The sequence below is a fragment of the Anas acuta genome, chromosome 15 (genome assembly GCF_963932015.1).
Source record: "Anas acuta chromosome 15, bAnaAcu1.1, whole genome shotgun sequence".
NCBI classification, from domain to species: Eukaryota; Metazoa; Chordata; class Aves; order Anseriformes; family Anatidae; genus Anas; species Anas acuta.
The window spans coordinates 11,935,242-11,941,300 of record NC_088993.1 but is presented as its reverse complement, the minus strand read 5'-3'; the positions used below and the strand labels follow the sequence as shown (position 1 = coordinate 11,941,300).

Genomic DNA, 6,059 nt, shown 5'->3' with positions numbered 1-6,059 from the left:
AATATTTTGCATGGGAAAAAGAAAAAAAAATAATAATAAAAAAGAAGAAAAAACAACAAAATCCTCTATACTGTAAGTGAAGGAACTTCTGAGAGCCAAAGATGATCATTTTGGCTAGGGTATTCAGAGGAGCTCAGAGGAGCAATGTTACCAGATACCAGTGATTATAAATTGCTGTTGGAGCTGTAATTCCTTACAGAACAAGGAGCTGAACAAGTCCTGCACTGAAAATAAGACACTGAAGGTGCAGCTCCTCGACTGGCCCTATGAGCTGCTCCTTGCCAGCTGCCTAGCAAATGAGCAATGCCCAGTTAAGCAGTGGGCTGTCTTGTACGCGGGAATTGCTGTAACAGTGAAAAATAGGCAATTACTGTGAAATAGCCGAGTGTCCATGGGCTCATGCTGAGTGTTACCCTGCAGTAACCCTTGCATGTAGCCTTTGAAGATCACAACCTCTGACTTCCTAAATTCCTGCTGTGGACAGACATGCGCTACACACCAAGCTCTCAGAGCCTGCAGTCAGCACACTGCCTCGCTATTCCACCAAAAGTTTCCTCTGAAATTTTAAGCAGAGGCAGATTGTTAGATCAAGGTGTGCTCCGCTCTTTTGCAGCATCCACAGATTTTGCAACATTCTCAGTGTGAGACCACACGACTCACTCACACCTCGCTTGGATGAGTGGTCAAACACAAGTTCAAAAGCTGGAGGTGAAAATCGAGGGACTCACTAATCCCCTGTCCTGCTTGGACATGAAAGAAGAGCTTTCCATAGCACGTTAATTTGCATGCATAAGGGGATCCTCATCTGCTTGTGCATAGCCTGGGAGTTAATCTATATAACTAAGCTTTTACAACCTGCTGTTTGCTTTACTGAATGGTGCCATATAGGCCATTTATATCTGAACTCAGCAGAGCATTCATTTGCCTGGTATGTGTATTTTAACACAGCTTTTGGAGTTCTATGCGAAATGTGCATCAGTATTTGCAATTAATAATCAACAAATTATATGGAAACTTTTTCAAAGGAGCAGAAGCAAAACCAGCTTATTTTACCTACATTGATAGTTCAACCTGCAATTTGAAAGCACCTGTTTATGGACGTGGTTCTTCTATACATCTCCAATGATGGGTCATGAATGAAAATACTAATGTTTTAAAATGGAGAGTCAGTTACACCACCTTAGATGAAGACAGAAAGTAAATATTTTGGTGAATGGTGATTGACCTGAAGTACCATCAAAGGTTTCTTTCAGACAGATGTGCAAAATCCCTCCTTTTTTCTCCCTCTTAACATAGATATTTCAAGCTTATAAATGGGGAGAAATTCTCTGGAGAGCAACATATTGCAAATAAAATTTAATCTATAACCGTCTGACTTTAAAGGCACAATCCAAGCTCTCTATTTTATCTTCTTGACAAAACAAAACAACTCAATTTTAAGCTTGCTCACATTGATTTTACATCAGGGAATTCACCAATTTCTGGGAAATTATTGATCTAAGCAAGATCAAAATCCATCCTTTTCTTTCTTTTCCATCAGAATTCTTTTTCATCTATTGATTATGATTGCACAACATGGCTTATTGACTCTGAGCTAATAATGACCAAGTGCTTTGGGATAAACCAAACCAACTTAATGGGCCACAACACCAGAATTGATCCCTGCAATAACCAAGAAATTAATTAAACTAATCATTTCCATCTAGCCATCTACCAAGAAGCCTCTAGTACTGCCATCCTCCTGCATTTAAGCCCACACAAGTTCCAACTGTTCAAAACACAAAGGAATCATCCATCTCTAACATCTATAAGTGGGGTCAGCACACAGCGACACTCAGCATGACCCTAATGGCACCAGATCTCTGTGTAGCGCAGTTAGGATTGAGCCAACTGTACGCAATAGCAGCTTCTTGCCCTCATTTATTATTCTTTTCTTTTCTGAGGTCAGATGGTTCACATCTATGAAAGGATGTATTTCTTCTTGATCACTTAGAGCCAGCAATCATTTCTCACAGCGTTTACAAGTCTTCATGTTTTAAAAATATATTTACAGTGTTTGACTTCCTCAGTGACCAGCTCCAGATGTAGAAGAAAAGCTGCAGCCCAGCGAGGGTGTGGGCTGAGTACAGTTGTAGCTTGTTCTTCCCAGTCCAAAGAGAGAGGGCTCCAGACTAATTGTGTTATAATGGCGTCAACCCCTGCCAAATGGCATGTGGGAGCTTGCAGTGTAAACCTGCACCTACAGAGTCCAAAATCAGATCTGAGGAGTGCTAAAGGCAGATGCAGCTCTGTTTTGATGGGAGGGGAAAGGCGTGTTGCAGCTCTATGGCTGCAAAATGACATACAAAATGACAGTGAGGTACGTGGTGGCACTAACAGGGAACTCAGCACCCTCCTCAATGTCTTTGGAGAAATCCCCCCCACACACATACTGGTTTTGATGAGGCTAAAAGGTCAGCTTTCTTTGCTGCTCTAACTTTGGCGCATTTAACTTTACCAGCTTGCCAAGATACTTGTGATTCACATAGGACATGGTAAGCTTCAGGCCGAGCCCCATGATTTTGCAAGAATTTGTTTTCATGGAATTCTTCTTCCTTAACTCCACATGGGGTTTTGCCTTGTCTTTCTGGGGAAACCGCTGCAAAACAATGACTTGTTCCCACATACAGCAGTGTGGTGGGGAATTAGATTTGATCCATAGAGAAGTTCCAGGCCAGGAGGCTTTGAAGTGGTGATACACTTGAGCATACACATGGGAACCCTGGGGCTGAGGGAGCAAAATGCCTTCAGGGCAGATGGGGGATGCACACTTGTGAATAAATCTCCAGCAAGCACATTAACGTGCCTGAAGTGCATGGTCCTCTCCCTACTCAATACCTACCCTGCCAGCTCGTTTTTGCAGTTACAGGTAACACCCCTGCTATCAGGGAGATATTTCCCTCTGACACACAGAACAACAGTTGTGAAGATACCCAAGAAATCCAGCTCACATGCCTTTGCCCCTCTCTGCTGGGTGAACACAAGTGTAGTATTTGGGGATCCTTGGGATGCTGTCTTTAAAGTGTTTGTCTGATATGAACTATCACACGAATGCAAACTCACCATCTGTTATCTCTGCTCTGCATGCTGCAGATCTACTGAACTCAGCATTGTTTGGGAACCTCAGGGGACTGTGTTTCATTGCCAGGTGATGAAATCCCAGAAAATAAGAAAATTGAAACTAAAACAGGAAACCAGAATGGCATGTGGTATGGTCACTCTGCAGGGGAAGAGCAAAGCCTGGCAACAGTTCTGTTTAGAAATGAAATCTGTTTCAGCTGCAAAGTTGATAGCAATCACGTGCACAAGGTTACATGAAAAGTCCTCGTTCTTGTTAACTTTTTGGCTGCTCTGGTGTCTGCAGGCTTCATGGGGGGATTGCAGGGAAGGGGTTAAGTCCTTCTCATTAGCAGAAGAGAGGCCGCAGCTGCATGCCCTAAGCACTTGGGGGTGGTGGGGCAAGGACAGCTGTCACGAATTACGGGATTCCCTTACACACTATAAAATGCCTTCTCTCGAACAAGCCTGTTTGGCTAAAAACAGGGGTGGGTGGAGGTTGAACTTGGTGAGGATGGGAGAGAAGATTATGTTTACTTGCTATATCCTAATTTTATTCCTGATGAGGGTGGTTGGCATTAGGTAAGGAAGCTGAATCTTCTTTTGGAAGTTGCCCTTTTAGCAGTGCTCTAAGCCCAGTTGCCTTGTTGTTTTTGAACTACTTGGATGCTGATTTTAGGTAACTCTGTTTGCTTCTTGTATCTGTGTTTCTTTTATAAGAGACAAAAGTCAGATGAAGAGAAGACAGATTTGGAGATTAAACCAGCGAGAGGAATGGGAGGGAAAGAAGCAAGCATTAATGAAACAGGACAATAGATCTGAGGTAACCTAGGGCATCTTAACGGAAAGCTTTATACAAGAATTTCTCTAGATTTATTTTTTTTTTTTGAAGTAAGTGATATTCTTGTTTGTAGTTATATCTTAAAAAAAAAAAAAAAAGAGGTAGCTGCTTTAGAGTAGGATTTGACCCTGGTAATGGGGCCTTGTATTGACCTTTCTATGCTTTATCTGCACTGCAGGGAAGGAGGCTGGGATCCACCTGAATGCTGGCTTGTGCAAACAGAAGCAGGTTTTTGGAAGCTCTCCAGTATCATGGAGCTCCATAAGGTATGGCTATAGCTTTGGCGGTAAAGGGCTGGGAGAAGGGCTTTGACTTCTCCAGTCAGTTGTGGTTTCAGCCTTGGAAATGCTCTGTCCAGTGTGAATGAAGAATAAGTAATCTTGTTTTTTGTCCCTTGGAAGGAACAAATGACTCCATGGGGCTCATTAATTAACAATGTGCATGTGTAAGAGAGGAATAGGGAGGTTCTTTGTGTGTGCAACGGTTCTATAGAAGGGAACAGATGCTGTGTCTGTTTAATCCTGCCCTGGGGTGGATGCACAAGGAATGGGCTGAGCCTTGTCTGTCTGGTGTGCTGTAGGCACAGGCCAGCTATGGATTAGCATTGGCATGGAAATAGAACAGTTAGGCTTTAGGTAGACTTCTAAATCCAAGACCACCCTTGCTTACCACTGCCTTAAACATATCTGCCTCCTGTCTACTGCTAAAAAAGAAAGATAACTTAGTGGTAGGAGAGTATTAAAACAAGCAGTCTATTGCAGAGGAAGCACAGAGGTGCTGTTTTGGATTGTGCTGGCATAAGTGGAACAATAGAAATAGTCTGCACTGTCCTGTTGGGTTGTGGAATTTGCTCAGACAAAGAATAATATGTTCCACCAACCTCAGTTCATGAAGGTCACTGAGGGCTGCTCATTAGGAAGCAAAGATAAAAAATGCTGTTACATCCTCTAATTCAAGGGCACTAGATGAGACTGGAATTGATTGTTCAAAAATGCTGAAGATAATAAAATTGAGATTGCATGGCGTCTGCCTGGGCCAGCCAGGACATGTAAGCCAATGTAGAGCCTGAGATGTGCTTGTAGTGAAGAAAACTATTCTGTTCAATGAAACCTTTCTTCAGTAATTCCTGCTGTTCCCTGAATGTTGATCAGTTCCCAGATGTCTATCATGAGGCAGGCACCTCTCATGTCCAAGGGGTGTATATAACTTCAGAAGGGAGGACAGCTGCTGGGAAAGTTTGGGGTGGGTAACCCTGGAGGAATTTAAAAAAAGCTTTTGCATGTTTCCGTCTTCAAATATATTGTAATTCTCCTGCAATGAATAAAGACCTGTTTTAATTTTCTTGTTCATAAGCATGACTCACTTCTAAAAACAAAAGGAGTAATCTTATTTCTACTTCTAAATCTTAAGATGCAATAATTGAAGCCAATTTGAGGACTGGTTTGCCTGGTTCTCACTAAAGGCTAATGGGCATCGGCCAATTAAATCCTCTTTTGCCTTGAAAATTCCAGTCAAAATACTTAAGCTAAAAGAAAGGGTTTCTGCAGTCTCTCAACCCTATTAAAAAGAAGCTAGGGAAGCATTCAGTTTAATTTGGCACTAATGAATTTTAAACCAATTTCATATGAGCCATTTTCAACTTTAAACTCTCCTTTTTGGAAAAAGTGATCTATTTACAGCTGCTGCACTGAAACCCTCCCAAGATCAATTGATATTCCATCTTCCTGTGCCTGGCGAAGACCTGTGTGGTAGAGTGGTATTGTCCATGTGTTGTGACCATAAATTAATGTATGAAAAGCTTGTTTTACTGCTCTTGCTATTTATTGATGTTACTTTTCTTTGGTGGGTGGTGCGAGGAGGGTCATAACAGAATTATATCCTAAGAAACGGGCTTGACTGTAACAGGAAAGCAACCAAAGACCTAAGCCAAAACCAAGAGATTGGGGCTTGTGACTTCTGGAAACCTGGCTTTGATTAAAATGCTATTCATACAGTGTTAGCACACATTGCCTTCTCTGCCAAGTACTTCTCTTCATTGCCAGCTTTGCTATGCTGCTTACTGTATTGGTGTCACTGAACTGTGCTTAATTAGCTGGAGCCCATATGTATATTCAAACTCTTG

General features: G+C 42.1%; 1 long non-coding RNA gene across 4 annotated transcripts in view; it reads left to right on the top strand.

Annotated features, from left to right (window-relative positions):
* Window positions 1–3,527: 3,527 nt before the first annotated feature.
* Window positions 3,528–6,059, top strand: part of LOC137864596 (uncharacterized) — a 128,725-nt gene continuing 126,193 nt past the window's right edge. For all 4 annotated transcript variants that reach the window (XR_011101559.1, XR_011101558.1, XR_011101557.1 and 1 more), the window contains exons 1-2: window positions 3,528–3,678; window positions 4,116–4,203. This is a non-coding gene — a long non-coding RNA (uncharacterized lncRNA). The remainder of the gene's footprint in view (window positions 3,679–4,115; window positions 4,204–6,059) is intronic.